This window comes from Bos indicus, chromosome 4, assembly GCF_029378745.1.
Source record: "Bos indicus isolate NIAB-ARS_2022 breed Sahiwal x Tharparkar chromosome 4, NIAB-ARS_B.indTharparkar_mat_pri_1.0, whole genome shotgun sequence".
NCBI lineage: Eukaryota > Metazoa > Chordata > Mammalia > Artiodactyla > Bovidae > Bos > Bos indicus.
This window is the reverse complement of record NC_091763.1, coordinates 45535402-45554014: the sequence shown is the minus strand read 5'-3', so window position 1 is coordinate 45554014 and position 18613 is coordinate 45535402. Positions and strand designations below refer to the sequence as shown.

The 18613-nt window shown below is 37.5% G+C and overlaps 1 long non-coding RNA gene across 1 annotated transcript in view; it reads left to right on the top strand.

Annotated features, from left to right (window-relative positions):
* LOC139182692 (uncharacterized) overlaps positions 1-18613 on the top strand; it is a 93873-nt gene that overhangs the window by 69197 nt on the left and 6063 nt on the right. The gene's annotated exons all lie outside the window — the stretch shown is intronic.

The following is an 18613-nucleotide window of genomic DNA, read 5'->3' as shown; positions in this document are numbered from 1 at the left end:
CGCACAGAGTCAGACACGACTGAAGCGACTTAGCATGCATGCACGCATTGGGGAGGGAAATGGCAGGCCACTCCAATATTCTTGCCTGGAGAATCCCAGGGACAGAGGAGCCTAGTGGGCTGCTGTCTATGGGGTCGCACAGAGTTGGACACGACTGAAACTACTTAGCAGCAGCAGCAGCAGAATAAATATCTATGGGTGAATTTTTAAACTTGTAAACCCACCTTCAGGCAGTAGTTTGGTGAAACCACTAGGAGCTTTTTCCAAAAAGGACAAATAATGTCTCATTAAAAATTTTGTGAGCCTTATTAAAAAAAAAACTTAATATGAGCAAAGCCATTAACAAAATCTGTCTTATAATTGAGAAATCTAACTTTAAGAGTTACAAAATCCATCTCTATAAGATATGGTTGCACACATTTGCTGCTCATGCTTCCCATTTCCGTGTGAAATAATAATAATGGTAATAATTTTAAAAGCATCAATTTGCCCAAACTGTCATATATATACATATATTCATAAATTATTAAAATAATATTTTTAAGAAATCACAGCTACCATTTCTTTTAAATGAGCATATAACTTACAGTTAGTAGGCTTATTAAATTGGGTCAGCAGTATGTTATTGGATTTTTATGTTTGGGGGTTCACATCAAAACAAACAAAAAACCTCACAAGTACTCTAGAATAATCAGAACCACAAGGCTAGAAGTTCATGCAAAAGGACTGGGTATTTGTTATAGATAGCTGGTTATGATCCCCAAATGTAATGGTATGGTCATACCATCTGTGCCACTCAAATATTTACAAAATTAGCTGGATTTGAGCACCTTTAGTTAGGTGTCCAGGTTCATTTACATATCTTAATACTGAAGCTACATCATTGGTCTTGTTATAAATACTTTATCTCACATTTTAATGTAAAATGTGTGATATTTAACACTTCCTGTATGATTATATAAATGACAGAATTTGATTGAGGTAAGGCTTTTAAAATTATAATTATTATTACTTTTCACATCAGGATCTGCAGCTTCAACAGCAACTTTGTCAAACCTTGTTTTAATAGTGACCAGTTTTATAACTCATAGAATGTTTAGATTTTTAATTATAAGGCAAGTTTGTCAATGAGCTTTCTCTTATTAAATCCTCTAATATCAATGAACAATGAAATGTCCATTGAGCTATTAGGAAATAAGATATATTAGACTGAATTGTATAATGCTGAGAAGTTTGTCTTCAACAAAATTGTTAGAGCTTTTGCTGGCTTTGAGCAATATCTGTGTTATAGTCATTAACTGAAAAATAAAGACAAAAAATATGCCATTGTGTGCACTATGTGAAAAATAAAATCTCGTAATATCATAGGCATGGAAGTTGCTTATTATTTCACATTTAGTGCTTTGTTTGAGACTGACTCATGACCCATTTGAGATCAAAGTTCATGCAATTGGCAAGTAATGGTGGCATTATTGTGTGTGTCCCTGACATGTGAAGTGCACAAAAAAGGAATTCATAGAGATAAATTGTTTGGTATGAACAAGTCCCCTCGAATCCTTTTAAGATTTTCTCAAATTCAAATGAGGATAAAGCATTAGAGAAGTAATATATTAAAGGTAGCCAATTTTATTCTTTTTCCCCTTCTCAAAAGGCTTGGGATTCCTAGTTCTTCAGTATTTTTATTCTTTTCAGAGTGTTTCATGGTCCAAGACCCACACATTTACTGAACATAACTTAACTTTAGCAGTGAAATAGTGCTGTATTTCAGCTATGTAATATATTAAATAGACTTTTATGTTTAGGCTTAAACCCTAACTATGATTTACTGTATTTGGGAAGGGATATTTGGAGGGGTGGAGATAAATTCAGAATTAGAATGGAATATTCCCTGTAATCTGCACATAGCCAAAATTATTTCTGTGCACATTTGTTTGCCATGCATAGGCCAAGCCAGCGAGGAGGGGAGGAGGTATAATACTTGACAATATAAACTTGAGAGAGGGGCATACCCATGGAGCAAGAGAAGCCACCTAGTTGAATAGGATTCCTACCTCCTGCCTCTCCAAAGTTGGGGGTGAATCAAGGAGGGATGGGAGAGGTTCCCCTCCTCTCTTCAGCATCATTTTCCAAAGTTAGTAGAACTTCTTATATGGCTTCTGAGGGGTGACCATTTGAGAGAAAACTAGGAGAAGGGAAAGGGTTGTCTGTTCAGGCAGATATTCAAAGTTAAAAGTTTGTTGTTGGGGTCACCATGGCTAGGCAGGGCACTATTTTTGGACTCCTAAGCCCTTGGTTTAACTCACAGCTCTGTTACTGAGTAGAGATTTTAGAAAAGTCCCTGGTCTTGGTTAATCTATTTGTTCCCAGTTCTGTTAGAACAAAACCATGGGGGCTCTGTAACAGCCTAGAGAGATGGGTGGGGAGGGAGACTCCAAAGGGATATTCAAAAGCAGAGACATTACTTTGCCAACAAAGGTTCGTCTAGTCAAGGATATGGTTTTTCCTGTGGTCATGTATGGATGTGAGAGTTGGACTGTGAAGAAGACTGAGCGCTGAAGAATTGATGCTTTTGAACTGTGGTGTTGGAGAAGACTCTTGAGAGTCCCTTGGACTGCAAGGAGATCCAACCAGTCCATTCTGAAGGACATCAGCCCTGGGATTTCTTTGGAAGGAATGATGCTAAAGCTGACATTCTAGTACTTTGGCCACCTCATGGGAAGAGTTGCCTCCTTGGAAAAGACTCTGATGCTGGGAGGGATTGGGGGCAAGAGGAGAAGGGGACGACAGAGGATGGGATAGCTGGATGGCATCACTGACTCGATGGACGTGAGTCTGAGTGAACTCCGGGAGTTGGTGACAGACAGGGAGGCCTGGTGTGCTGCGATTCATGGGGTCGCAAAGAGTCGGACACGACTGAGCGACTGATCTGATCTGATGGCTGATTCATGTTGATGTTTGGCAGAAATCAACAAAATTCTGTAAAGCAATTATCCTTCAATTAAAAAAAATATGTCCACATTGGTCACATATTGCCTATGACTACTCTCATAATATATATTGTTGAGTAATAATATATTGTTGAGTAATAATATTGGAGAAGGCAATGGCACCCCACTCCAGTACTGTTGACCGGAAAATCCCATGGATGGAGGAGCCTGGTAGGCTGCAGTCCATGGGGTCGCTAAGAGTCAAACACAACTGAGCAACTTCACTTTCACTTTCCACTTTCATGCATTGGAGAAGGAAATGGCAACCCACTCCAGTGTTCTTGCCTGGAGAAACCCATGGACGGAGAAGCCTGGTAGGCTGCAGTCCATGGGGTCACACAGAGTCAGACATGACTGAAGTGACTTAGCAGCAGCAGCAGCAGAGTAATAATATATGTTGAGTAATAATATATTGTTGAGTAGTGACAAAAGCAACTGTATGGGTTGAAAAGCCAAAAATATTTGCCATCTGGCTCTTTTCAAGAAAGTTTGCTGACCCTGATCAAGACCAAGTGTTATAGGGGGGAAATAGACCAAGTGTTAGGGCAGCAAACTAATTAAACTGACAAATTGACACTAAGATATGAATGACTAATATCTCTCCCATAACCACCGCCAGGAACATTCAGTTCAGTACAGTCTCGCTTAATCATGTCTGACTCTTTGTGACCCCATGGACTGCAGCATGCCAGGCTTCCCTGTCCATCACCAACTTCAGGAATATTAACCTATTAAAAATATTTTAAAGACAAAATTAATTGCAATTACATGAATAGAATCTCGATTGGTACTTGACAGATACATTTTAGTAGGTACCCTTCTCAAGGCCTACCAGAAAGAACCTGCATCTTCACCTATTTGCTTATTTCTCTGTTTACTCTGCTTGTGTTGCCCTTTACATTCCCACTGCTCGGACTTGGATAATTCTTACTTGTCTTTGAGATTTAGCCGAAGTCTCCACTAAAGCTTTTATTGCCCACTGAAGCATTCCTAACACTTCTGTTATCCTATTCTATTATTTTTCTTGCTGAACCTCAATTCTAAAAACCACAATGAAAATTATTTTATCAAGGTATTTAATCACACTATATTACAATTACCTGCCTGTATGCTTCCTCCATTATTATTATTATTGATTGATTGATTGATTGCACTGCACAGCATGTGGGATCTCAGTGTTTTGACCAGGGATCAAACCCGCACCCTCCTGCACTGGAAGGTAAAGTCTTAACCACTAGATTGCCATGGAAGTCCCTGTTTCTGTCAATAAGCAACAGACTCCTTGTGAGCTTAGACTGTTTCTCTTCACCCTTATACCCCCAGGACCTTGCATGTTACTGGGCATACAGTAATGAACAATATTTAATGAATCCATATTTATTAATCTCCCTCAGTTTAACTTCTGATAAGCAAAATTCTGGCTACAAATTTTCTTGGGAGGAATGTTTATAAGTAGAGAATGTTCTTAAAAATTTTCCTTGAATATTGTGAAAAGAAATTGAGTAGCTAGCATCTACAATCATGTCCTCTCTGTTAGTGAAATCTTACTTTATGAACACTACTAATAGCTGTTACATTCTAAGATAAATTTTCTTGTAATGAAAGTTGCCAACAAGGTCATGTGCTTAGAAAATATGGATTATGGTTTTTTATAAGCCCAAGTGTGTCAAAGTATTGATAATGTGGGCAGTATTTTCTCAAGAATGAAGTGTTCCTGAATAATTTTCCCATTACGTCAGTACACAGCATGAATCCAATAGTATTAAACAGATCCTTCTTCTTTATTTAACTTTAGTAGAAAGATTTATAGAATTATATATTATTCAGGTAGGATTTCATCATTGAAGTCACTAACTGAGAACCCAAATAGACAACACTGATATTATTATTCAGTTTTATGGCATATGGGAGCCTTGGCCTCTGTTTTACAATCATCCAGTTTTATCTTGATCAAGTTAAAATTTACCTTACCATGAATACTACTTCTGAAAACCAGGCCTAATCAGCACTTATCATTAAGCAGAAGAATCTATTCAGACATATTGTAGACATATTGCAGTTACTAGAAAAAATATATGACACCAGAATGAACCTCCACTGTCAGACAATGGAAGGCATTTCTGTCCTTAGTTGATCAGGTGGACATTTGTTGTTTGTTCTGCTCAGAGTTCACTTTCCCTTATTTTGGTGCATTTTCATTTGGGGACCCACCCCTTTCTCTTTCATAGTACGTGTAGTTTTGGTGGGCCTGACTCTACCCACTCTATTGATTGGGACCATTAGCATTACGATTACAGTGACTGTTCAGGGATTGGCATGCAACTGTAAGCCAATCCAATGAGACTCAGTCCTGTGACAATAAAGTACACCTGTTCTTGCCAAGGACTACTGTGTTGAGAGGGTCTGCCTGAGAGTGATACCTCTGCAGGAAAGAATAGAGCTGAGAGAGAGTGATGGAGTCCTAGTAGCATTATTTAAACTGTGCTCGAAGTCAGGACTTTTTTGGGGTGTTTCCATTGTCTCAGCTAATAAAGTGTTTGTTTTGGATTTAACTGATTTGAGTTGGGACCTCCATTGCTTATAGTCACAAAGCTCTATCAACTCCAATTTACAAATAGTAGTGTAATGAAATGTAAAAGTTACCTGAAAAAGTTATCTGAGGAAAGTTCAAATAGTTCAAATAATAGAAAATATAGAAAATGAATAGTAAACACCTGTAAAAGCACTTTGAAGCTAGTTTCAAAAATTAGACAAATTCTTAACTGGGAATGATAATGAGAAAAGAAGTTACTATATTTTCACTTTCCATTTTTAAATTTCAAATTTTTAAGTATAGCAAACTATTTTAGTCATGTTTTGGGCATTAATATTTTGAATAGTATAACTGATATTTAAGTAAAGATATTTTTCTTTAATTATATGTTTTGAAAAGAGTTAATTCATTCTTTAAAACATTTCTTATGAAATATTTCATACATATGAAAACACATTGGAAAGACAAAACATAAACATATTAAATGATATAACCAACACCTATCTTCCATTCCTGCCCCAATCATGGTAACCCATGTAATCCATGCTCACCCATACATGTTGAGCAAATGTTTAAATTCCTATCAATAAAGATTGAAGTTGGTCAATATGCCCCTCCTGAACACTCTAATTCTGGTAATGTAGGCCTCAGATTAAATTACATGCATATATGCATATAGTCCATAACTTAACTTTTATATTTTTATGTACATGTATTCATTACTATTATTATTTTTACCATTTTTTTTTGCTCAATTTTTTTTAAAAAGTATTAGCTGCACAGTTGTGTCTGACTCTTTGCGAGCCTATGGACTCTATGTAGTTTTCCAGATTCCTTTATCCATGGAATTCTCCAGGCAAGAATACTGAAGTGGGTAGCCATTCCCTTCTCCAGGGGATCTTCCTGCCACAAGGATCAAACGAGGTCTCCAGCATTGCAGGCAGATTCTTCACCATCTGAGCCACCAGGGAAGTCCGAATGGAATTAATCCCCTCTACCAAACCCAGTGCTATCACTGTGCTGTGTGTGTGCTAAGTCATTTCAGTCATGTCCAATTCTTTGTGACCCCATGGACTGTAATCTGCCAGGCTCCTTTCTCCATGGGGAATCTCCAGGCAAGAATAGTGGAGTGGGTTGCCATGCACTCCTCCAGGGGATCTTCCCAACCCACGGATAGAATGCGTGTCTCTTATGTCTCTTGTTTTGGCAGGTGGGTTCTTTAACACTAGCCACCTGGAAAGCCCTCTTTTAAAAAAAGACCACTTTATTAAGGTATGATCAACATATACAAATCTATACACACTTAATATATACAATTTGATAAGATAAGTGTACAACCATAACATCATCAGCACATCTATGCCATAAATATATCCACCACCTTTAAGAATTTCTTCCTGCTTCAATATTTATTATTATTTTTTATGTGATAAGTATAAAATATAAGATATACCCTGTAGCAAAATTGTTAGGACTACAGTGCAGCATTGGATCTTGTCTCAAACCTTCCTTCAATGTTTACCAAGTATTACACAATAAAAAATAAACATGAAAACACAATGGGCAGGTATGGAAGGAAGCTTAGACACACAAGTGGAAAGAGAAAATTAATGAACTGAAAGACAAATCTGAAGAAGTTCTCTCAAATGCAACATAGAGAGATAAATGACAGAATATACTACAAGTTAAAAGATATGGAAAAGAGAAAATTTAACTTAAATCTGAACAGAGTTCCAGAAGGCAAGGGTAGACAGTGTATTGAGCACCAGATTCAAAGAGTAATGCCTCACTCAGTTCAAGTTCACTCAGTTGTGTCTGACTCTTTGTGACCCCATGGGCTGTAGCACGTCAGGCTTCTCTGTCCATCACTAATGCTTGAGCTTCCTCAAACTCATATCCATTGAGTTGGTGATGCCATCGAACTATCTCGTCCTCTGTCATCCCCTTCTCCTCCCACCGTCAATCTTTCCCAGCATCAGGGTCTTTTCAAATGAGTCAGTTCTTCACATCAGATGGCCAAAGTATTGGAGTTTCAACTTCAGTATCAGTTCTTCCAATGAATATTCAGGATTGATTTCCTTTCAGATGGACTGGCTGGATCTCCTATCTGTCCAAGGGACTCTTGTGAGTCTTCTCCAGCCCCACAGTTCAAAAGCATCAATTCTTCAACACTCAGCTTTCTTTATGGTCCAACTCTCACATCCATACATGACTACTGGAAAAACCATAGCTTTAACTAGATGGCCCTTTGTTGGTAAAGTAATGTCTCTGCTTTTGATCATGCTGTCTAGGTTGGTCATAACTTTTCTTCCAAGGAGCAAGTGTCTTTTAGTTTCATGGCTGCAATCACCATCTGCAGGAATTTTGGAGCCCCAAAACATAAAGTCTCTTACTGTTTCCATCATTTCCCTGTCTATTTGCCATGAAGTGATGGGACCAGATGCCATGATCTTAGTTTTCTGAATGTTGAGTTTTAAGACAACTTTCTCACTCTCTTCTTCACTTTGATCAAGAGTCTCTTTTTTTCTTCTTCGCTTTCTGCCATAAGTGTGGTGTCATCTGCATATAGAGGTTATTGATAGTTCTCCCAGCAATCTTGATTCCAGCTTGTGCTTCATCCAGTTCAGCACTTCTCATGATGTTCTCTGCATATAAGTTAAATAAGCAGGGTGACAATGTACAGCCTTGACATACTCATTTCCCATCTTTGGAACCAGTCTGTTGTTCCATGTCCAGTTCTAACTGTTGCTTCTTGATCTGCATACAGATTTCTCAGGAGGCAGGTCAGGTGGTCTGGTATTCCTATCTCTTGAAGAATTTTCCACAGTTTGTGGTGATCCACACAGTCAAAGGCTTTGGCATAGTGAATAAAGCAGATGTTTTTCTGGAACTCTCTTGCATTTTCAATGATCCAACAGAGGTTGGCAATTTGATCTCTGGTTCTTCTGCGTTTTTTAAATTCAGCTTGAACATCTGGAAGTTCATAGTTCATGTACTGTTGAAGCCTGCATTTGAGAATATTGAGTATTATTTTGCTATTGTGTGAAATGAGTGTGATTATGTGGTAGTTTGAGCATTCTTTGGCATTGCCTTTCTTTGGGATTGGAATGAAAACTGACCTTTTCCAGTCCTGTGGCCACTGTTGACTTTTCCAAATTTGCTGGCATATTGCATGCAGCACTTTCACAGCATCATCTTTTAGGATTTGAAATAGCTCAACTGGAATTTCATCACCTCCACTAGCTTTGTTCGTAGGGATGCTTCCTAAGGCCCACTTGACTTTGCATTCCAGGATGTCTGACTCTAGGTGAGTGATCACACCATCGTGATTATCTGGATCATGAAGATCTTTTTTGTATAGTTCTTCTGTGTATTCTTGCCACCTCTTCTTAATATCTTCTGCTTCTGTTAGGTCCATGCCATTTCTGTTCTTTATTGAGCCCATCTTTGCATGAAACTTTCCCTTGGTATCTCTCATTTTCTTGAATAGATCTCTAGTCTTTCCCATTCTGTTGTTTTCCTCTATTTCCTTGCAATGATCCTTGAGGAAGGCTTTCTTATCTCTCCTTGCTATTCTTTGGAACTCTGCATTCAAATGGGTATATCTTTCCTTTTCTCCTTTGCCTTTCACTTCTCTTCTTTTCTCAGCTATTTGTAAGGCTTCCTCAGACAACCATTTTGCCTGTTTGCATTTCTTTTTATTGGGGATGGTCTTGATCCCTGCCTCCTGTAGAATGTCATGAACTTCAATCCATAGTTCTTCAGGCACTCTATTAGATCTAATCCCTTGAATCTTGTCACTTCTACTTTATAATCATAAGGGATTTGATTTAGGTCATACCTGAATGGTCTAGTGGTTTTCCCTACTTTCTTCAAGTCTGAATTTGGAAATAAGGAGTTCATGATCTGAGAAACAGTCTTGTTTTTGCTGACTGTATAGACTTCTCCATGTTTGGCTGCTAAGAATATAATCAATCTGATTTTGGTATTGTACATTTGTATGTCTATTTCAGTGATGTCCATTTGTAGAGTCTTCTCTTGTGTTGTTGGAAGAGGGTGTTTGCTATGACCAGTGTGTTCTCTTGGTAAAACTCTATTAGCCTTTGCCCTGCTTCATTCTGTATTCCAAGGCCAAAATTGCCTGTTAGTCCAGGTATTTCTTGACTTCCTACTTTTGCATTCCAGTCCCCTATAATGAAAAGGACATCTTTTGGGGGTGTTAATTTTAGAAGGTCTTGTAGATCTTCATGGAACCATTCAACTTCAGCTTCTTCAGCATTACCGGTCGGGGCATAGACTTGGATTACTGTGATAATGAATGGTTTGCCTTGGAAATGAACAGAGATGATTCTGTCATTTTTGAGATTGCATCCAAATACTGCTTTTTGGACTTTTGTTGACTAGGATGGCTACTCCATTTCTTCTAAGGGATTCTTGCCCACAGTAGTAGATATAATGGTCATCTGAGTTAAATTCACCCATTCCAATCCATTTTAGTTCACTGATTCCTAAAATGTCAATGTTCACTCTTGCCATCTCCTGTTTGACCACTTTTTGTCCTTGATTCATGGATTTAACACTCCCCTTTACCCTAACCCTAGCCTTGTAAACACCTTTACCTCATTTCCCTCCTCCTTTGATGTATTACCTAATCTCTCTACTGGCCAAACTCAACCAGAAAACAGAAACTTCAGGCACCCTGTTCACACTATTTGCATTGGTCAGCATCTCAAGCATAGTTCACAGTGATGAAGAGTGGAGAATAGATCTAGGTGAGAGCCAATTAAAGAAGTTCGGCACAAAACTTTCCTATAAGACTTTAAAAGTTTTGCTTTCACATTTAAAGCTTTATTTTAGTAACTTTTTTTTTGTCATATAACTAGAGTTTAAGATTCAAAATATGTAAAAATTTCAACAATATGAAAAGGCAACCTACTAAATGGGAGAAAATATTTGCAAATCATGTATCTGGAAGGAGGTTAATATCCAAAATATATAAAGCACTCATACAACTCAATAGGAAAAAACCCCCAAACTATCCAGTTTAAAAATGAATAGAGGATTTCGATAGACATTTTTTACAAAGACAAACATAAGGTCAACTGCCGGGAGCCACCACAGGAGATCCCACCCATGACAAGGTCATGTAGAAGAGATCTGATGAGCAAGGCGGATCAGAACTCAAGGGACCCCCTGAATCTGCTCGAGCATCTACCCTAAAACCAGAATCTGGCTGTCTTACTATTCTGTGCCTTTCACCAACTCTTTTGACATTAACAGGGGGCTATCCCCGACCACCTTTCTCTGGAAAAAGTCAACTTAGGGCTTTAGTTAATCAGTCTCCTGGACATGAAAGGAATATTTCTATTTTAACCCCTCTGTTGGCACTTTAGCTTGCCTGACAGGTTTATCCATACTCTTGCAATTAACACACATGATTGTTCACAACTCCCCAACCTTGAAAGCCACGGGAAGCCAAAACATTCTAAAAGTCTTAATGAGCATAGAGTCTTTAAAGGGATAAAAAATTATTAAAATAGATAGTACTGGTAAAGGGCTTCATTACTGGGCCAATGCTTGCTGCCAAGTGTCCATATCCCTTATCCATTGTGCACCTGGGAGTACATTAGTTAACGTAGTTAGAATGTAAGAAAAACTAGTAGCAGCCTTGGAATTAACCGCATCAGAACTTTGAGCTAATTGGTTCTTTCTTTGTTGTGACCCACTACACCTTTGCTCTGTGAGAATGTAACTCTGTTTAGTACTTTTTGAGGCTGGGAAAAATAAAGAAAAAACACTTTAAGGGAAAACAAGTTTTCTGGCTGATCAGCCTTTATCAAAAAAGGGTCATAAAATGTCCACAGGCCTCCAAGGCCAGAAGATAATGTACACAACATTGTTTATGGAAAAGGTATGTAGATAAAATCTTGGTTTTGATAAAGACAAAACAGATGTAATGTTTGGGCTGACTCTGTATGACTTTACATCTTTCATTTCTCTCTATGTACAAGTCAAGGTATAAAAGTTCCTTTTGAAAATAAAGTTACGGGCCTCACTCACTGAAGCTTGGTCTCCCCTTGTTGTTCTTTTTTTTCTTTTTTCCTCCTTTTTTCCTCTCTGTTCTTTTTTCAGGATGACTCCTTGGAACACAAGAGATTTATTGGCTTTCTGTGTCAATCAGAAAAGATCAAGCCTCTGATCTCTCCGCTTAGCTATCCTTATCGCCTAAGCCCTCATCCTGAGGGTACCCCTAGGCTAGGGGTACCCCTAGGCTCGGGGTACCCTCAGGCTAGGGGTACCCTAGGCTAGGGGTACCCTCAGGCTAGGGGTACCCTAGGCTAGGGGTACCCTCAGGCTAGGGGTACCCTAGGCTAGGGGTACCCTAGGCTAGGGGTACCCTCAGGCTAGGGGTACCCTAGGCTAGGGGTACCCTAGGCTAGGGGTACCCTCAGGATGAGGGCTTAGGCGATAAGGATAGCTAAGCGGAGAGATCAGAGGCTTGATCTTTTCTGATTGACACAGAAAGCCAATAAATCTCTTGTGTTCCAAGGAGTCATCCTGAAAAAAGAACAGAGAGGAAAAAAGGAGGAAAAAAGAAAAAAAAGAACGACAAGGGGAGACCAAGCTTCAGTGAGTGAGGCCCGTAACTTTATTTTCAAAAGGTACTTTTATACCTTGACTTGTACATAGAGAGAAATGAAAGATGTAAAGTCATACAGAGTCAGCCCAAACATTACATCTGTTTTGTCTTTATCAAAACCAAGATTTTATCTACATACCTTTTCCATAAACAATGTTGTGTACATTATCTTCTGGCCTTGGAGGCCTGTGGACATTTTATGACCCTTTTTTGATAAAGGCTGATCAGCCAGAAAACTTGTTTTCCCTTAAAGTGTTTTTTCTTTATTTTTCCCAGCCTCAAAAAGTACTAAACAGAGTTACATTCTCACAGAGCAAAGGTGTAGTGGGTCACAACAAAGAAAGAACCAATTAGCTCAAAGTTCTGATGCGGTTAATTCCAAGGCTGCTACTAGTTTTTCTTACATTCTAACTACGTTAACTAATGTACTCCCAGGTGCACAATGGATAAGGGATATGGACACTTGGCAGCAAGCATTGGCCCAGTAATGAAGCCCTTTACCAGTACTATCTATTTTAATAATTTTTTATCCCTTTAAAGACTCTATGCTCATTAAGACTTTTAGAATGTTTTGGCTTCCCGTGGCTTTCAAGGTTGGGGAGTTGTGAACAATCATGTGTGTTAATTGCAAGAGTATGGATAAACCTGTCAGGCAAGCTAAAGTGCCAACAGAGGGGTTAAAATAGAAATATTCCTTTCATGTCCAGGAGACTGATTAACTAAAGCCCTAAGTTGACTTTTTCTAGAGAAAGGTGGTCGGGGATAGCCCCCTGTTAATGTCAAAAGAGTTGGTGAAAGGCACAGAATAGTAAGACAGCCAGATTCTGGTTTTAGGGTAGATGCTCGAGCAGATTCAGGGGGTCCCTTGAATTCTGATCCGCCTTGCTCATCAGATCTCTTCTACATGACCTTGTCATGGGTGGGATCTCCTGTGGTGGCTCCCGGCAGTCAACATACAGTAAAAGATGCTCGATATCAGTAATCATCAAGGAAATGAAAATCACAACCATAATGAAATATCACCTCATACCTGTCAGAATGCTTATTATAAAACACGAGAAAAAAATAAGTGTGGGCAAGGATGTGGAGGAAAGGGAACCTTTGTCCGTTGTTGATGGGAATATAAATTGGTATAGTCACTATGGAAAAGAGTATGTAAGTTCCTTAAAAAAAAAAAAAAATTAGAATTACCATGTGACCCAGATATTCTAATTCTGGGTATTTATCTGAAGAAAATGAAAACACTGATCCATAAAGATATATGCACCCATGTTTTATTGCAGTATTATTTACAATACCCAAGATTTGGAAACAACCTCCAAATCATTTGTTGTTTCCAAATGGATGGAAAAAACATCCATCATGTCTATCGATGGATGAGTAGATAAAAAATCATATACATGTGTACATATATATGTATAATATTCAGCCATAGAAAAGAATAAAATCTTGCCATTTCCAGCTTCATGGATGGACTTCAAAGGCATTATGCTGGATGAAATAAGTCAGAGAAAGACAAATACAGAATGATGTCTTATATGTGGAATCTTAAAAACAAGAAGCTCATAGATATAGAAAGCAGACTGGTGACTGCCATAGGTGAGGGTTGGGTGGGTAAAATGGGTAAGGGGAGTTGAAACTTTCAAACTTTTAGTTATAAAACAAATAAGTCATGGAGATGTAAGGTATAGCATGTTAACTATAGTTAATAATACTATATTACCTAATTGAAAGTTGCTAAAAGAGTCTTAAAAAGTTTTCATCACAAGAAAAAATATTGTAACTACCTATGGTATCAGATGTTAACTAGAATTATTGTGGTGATCATTTTGCAATATATAAAAATATCAAATCATTATTTTGTACCCTGAAACTAATATAATGCTGTATGTCAATTAAACCTCAATTAAAAATAAAATTAAAAAACACAAAATATGTAAAAATTTATACTGCATGAGCACAATCAATTGGAAATGATGCTCCCTTAGTCAGAATTGATGCTACTTTTCATATTGGGTAAGGATATACCTATATACAGTGGCTAAATATTGTATCTCATCAGGGCTGGATCCAGATATATAACTTGGGGGTCCTCTTTAAGAAAAAGAATAAATTATGTGTAAAAGAGAATGACTGTTAAGAAGAAAAATTAAAACAAAGTACAAATTTTTTAGAAAGCTAGCAAATATCACAAACCCCACAAAATCCAGGAAAATAGCATAACATTTTTATCAGTGAACTGCCCAACCCACTTTTATATTAATACTACTTCTTTTCCTACATTTTTGATGGCATATACTTTAGTAAACTGCATAGATTTCTTATATTTTGAGGAGTCTTCATAAATTTTGAGGGGCCTTAATAAATTCATCCATTCAGAACATCCATCTTATATGAACAAACTCATATGTTTTGTTAAAAGAGTTTACAAACAAAATAATAAAAGCAATCCTATAGTTTTGAAATGGTCCAGACAGAATCTCACAGTGGCTTGACCATTTAAAAACTTGTTTTTTCAAAATATCTACTTGAGAAGCTTTTGTATTTATTGTGTAATTTTAGTCTCTATAAATATTAATCAGGTCACTATTTTGAAAAAAAACTTTTATAAAACTCTCATTAAAATGGTGAAATTATCCATCTGAACAGAACAAAATGAAAGATCATGATGTTTATCCAAGTCAACAATTTGTCAAATTGAAGCTGCTTTATACTTTCAAGTATTGATCATGTAAATTTTTTTATTATTTTCATCTTTCTTCTCATCTTTATTTCATGTTTGGGAAGGTATGCACACACACCTATATATATATAATTTCTTTATCAACTTTTATTTTTATCATTTATGTTTTCTTGGCTATCTTAATTCTTTTCCTTGTCTTCATGACATTAACCATCAGAGTTTTTGGTTCATATTGTTTTGTAATAAGATAGTTTTTGACATTTTAAAACCTTATCTCATTTTAAATTTAGTTTTATTTTTGACATTCCTTAGAATAACTCTTTCTCATCATATTTAATTTTTTGTATAGTTAACAATTATGAAAAACATAAAATTGATTTAAGGCATAGCAAAAGCAGTCAAATGCATTTATCACCAAATGATTCACACTAATACTGCATATTAGTATACAGATGATTATGTTTATATATGTCACTGGAGTGCTTGTCTCTCAGGCCATTCCACTGCATCAGTGCCAATTTTGTGTACTGCTTTTTCTGGAAACATCAGACTGTCAAAGCAAGGTGCATCAGACACACTAAATATGTGATTCAATAGATTGGGAATGGTGAAACACAGGACCACTTACAGATGTATTTGCTGTTTGTAGTAGTACTATAGCTTTATGCTCTTTGAATATAGAAATTATGGTTGAGTTAAATTACATTTCAGGTGATCCTATCAAAAATGTAATATAGCTATAATTGCAAGCATGGCATTATTTCATGTATTTCTGACAGAAGAGAACTTACATTTTGAAACATCTTATGATTGAAAGAATTTTCCAGACTAGCTTCTGGCTTCTTGCATTTCACACCTCGTTACCTCTTCACTCTCCATATATTTCTGGTGCCAGAGGCCACAGGACATGGTCTATGATATAACCTCTAATCTGTACCTACATATCATGATGCCAGTCAGGTCTGTAGAATGTATGGTAACATTATTTCTGGAAGTCATCCTTTACTGGGGCAGCAGCTGGCAATAACTTATATGAACACACAGTGTCTTCAAACCACACCAAATTACCCAACTAAATTCAAGTACCATGAATCTCCAAATCGAGTTCCCTTTAGCCATATCCAAAAAAATGCTTACAGACACTCCAATGACAGTCTACACAAGCAGAAATATGGTGGTAAAATAGAGTAGAAAAAGACAATTATCTTAACTAGTATGGTCAGATTAACTTACTTTACAAATTTTGCACAAATATCTTACCACTTGAACCCATTTCTTGTCCCCCTCTCAGGCCTTGGAGGAGGCTCATGCATGTGAAAGGCCCTATACTTAAGCCTGTGGCCCTAAGTGGGAGGTACAGGTCCAGTTTTATTATTTCCCATATGAATAATCAATTGTCTCAGCACATTTAATGAAAAGTCCATTTTTCTCCTTTTCTGATCTGCAGTCCTGGCTACTATATATTGAATTTCCATGTAATTGGGAAGACACTCTCAAATGTGCTCACTGCATGTGGTTCTTGTTTCCCCTTATGGTTGGTTCATTTTTAAAGTTTCCTGGTCTCTTAGTAGATTTCCTTTACTTTCTATAAGCCCAATAACATAAGAAAATTATGTTTTATGCTGGATCTAATTGTTTTACAGGAAACAAGTCTCCAAGAATGTCCAATATTCTATACTGTCAGAGCAGATGCCCCTGTCCTTGTAATTCTAAATTTTGGTTATCAGATTTTTCACTTTGAGAATGTCTGGTCATTCTCAATAGTCTCTTATCTTAGTTACATTTTTGAAATATTATTTTATTTTTCTACATTTATTAAATATATACATCTTCTATTCTGCAGATGATAATTTCAATACCTGAAGTCTTTGAGGGTCTGATTCTAGTTATTTACTATTTCTATTGATTCACTGGGTTCTGATTTCTCACAGTATTAGTGATTTTTTAAAAAATTTTAAAAACTGGTTAGAAGAGTTTTTCATTTTATTTTCATGTCCCAATAAGAATATTCCAAATTTTACACATGCTTAAACTTGTTCCTGCTGATATATGGAAAGGCAAAGTCAGTACATTAGTGATTTTTGATTGCGAACATATGTTCAATGGGGCATCTCAGGTGGCACAGTGGTAAAGAATCTGCCTGCCAATGCAGGAGACGTGAGTTCGATCCCTGGGTTGGGAAGATCCCCTGGGAGAGGAAATGGCAACCCACTCCTGTATTCTTGCTAGAAGATTCCATGGGCAGAGGAGGCTGGCGGGCTATAGTCCATGCAGTTACAGAGTCAAACACAACTGATCAACTGAACACAGCAGCACAGCACATTACTGTTGTAATTCTTTGAAGCCTGACTTAAAGGAATGGGGTTTTTCTTCCTAGAGACAATTTGAATTTGTTTCTTCTAGGTGCTTGGGAGCAGTTTCAACCCAAACACTTAAAAATTAGTTTTTGACTTGAAGTTTTTGAAATCAAACAGAAGTGTGTATTTGGGACACAGATTCTTGATAGTCAGATTGTGGTTTCACATTTTGGTGAGAGAACACCCCCTCATCACTGCTTGCCACTAAGATTGAGACTAATGAGGAAATTTTTTTTTTCTAGTTCACCTTACTATTGGGCTTCCCTTGTCGCTCAGCTGGGAAAGAATCCACCTGCAATGCAGGAGACCTGGGCTTGATCCCTGGGCTGGGAAGATCCCCTGGAGAAGGGAAAGGATACCCACTCCAGTATTCTGGCCTAGAGAATTCCATGGACTGTATAGTCCATTGCGTCGCAAAGAGTTGGAGATGACTGAGCGCCTTTCACTTATTATTGAGGGTCTAGCTATTTGGGGATGGGGTATAGCTTTATGCATGGATTTCCTATCACAGTGCCTCACAAATTATCTGTGAGCCATCACAGACAACTGTTTTTGTACATATATAATCAAAATTAGTTACTAGAAAAAATGGAATTCTGCTTGGATTGTTACTGCACTATAAAATCTCTAGAAGAGTTTCCAAACACTCTCAATTTCTGTACACATCTCAACATGTATTAGCAACAGATTTTGTAAACCAATCTGCAAACTCCACTTTGAGTAGCACTTACCTTATTCATCCTACCTTTGGCAGGCCCTAAGCTTTATCCCCCATTTCCACACCCAGCCTGAACTTGTGATATAATGATTTTTTTAATTGACTCATGATTTAATTATCTCAGTATTTTTAATTTGGGGTACATTAATTAACTTGTTCTGGCAAGATATGCATATCAGAGCCAACCCTCAAATATCCCACCTTTCTCAGTGGTTTCATTCCCTAAAGGCTTAGTGTAGGAAGGATTTTATTTTTTTATTTATTTATTTTTTCCAAGTGGGTTTATTTTTTTTTTTTATTTTATTTTTAAACTTTACATAATTGTATTAGTTTTGCCAAATATCAAAATGAATCCATCACAGGTATACATGTGCTCCCCATCCTGAACCCTCCTCCCTCCTCCCTCCTCCCTCCCCATACCATCCCTCTGGGTCGTCCCAGTGCACTAGCCCCAAGCATCCAGTATTGTGCATTGAACCTGGACTGGCATCTCATTTCATACATGATATTTTACATGTTTCAATGCCATTCTCCCAAATCTTCCCACCCTCTCCCTCTCCCACAGAGTCCATAAGACTGTTCCATACATCAGTGTCTCTTTTGCTGTCTCGTACACAGGGTTATTGTTATCATCTTTCTAAATTCCATATATATGCGTTAGTATACTGTATTGGTGTTTATCGTTCTGGCTTACT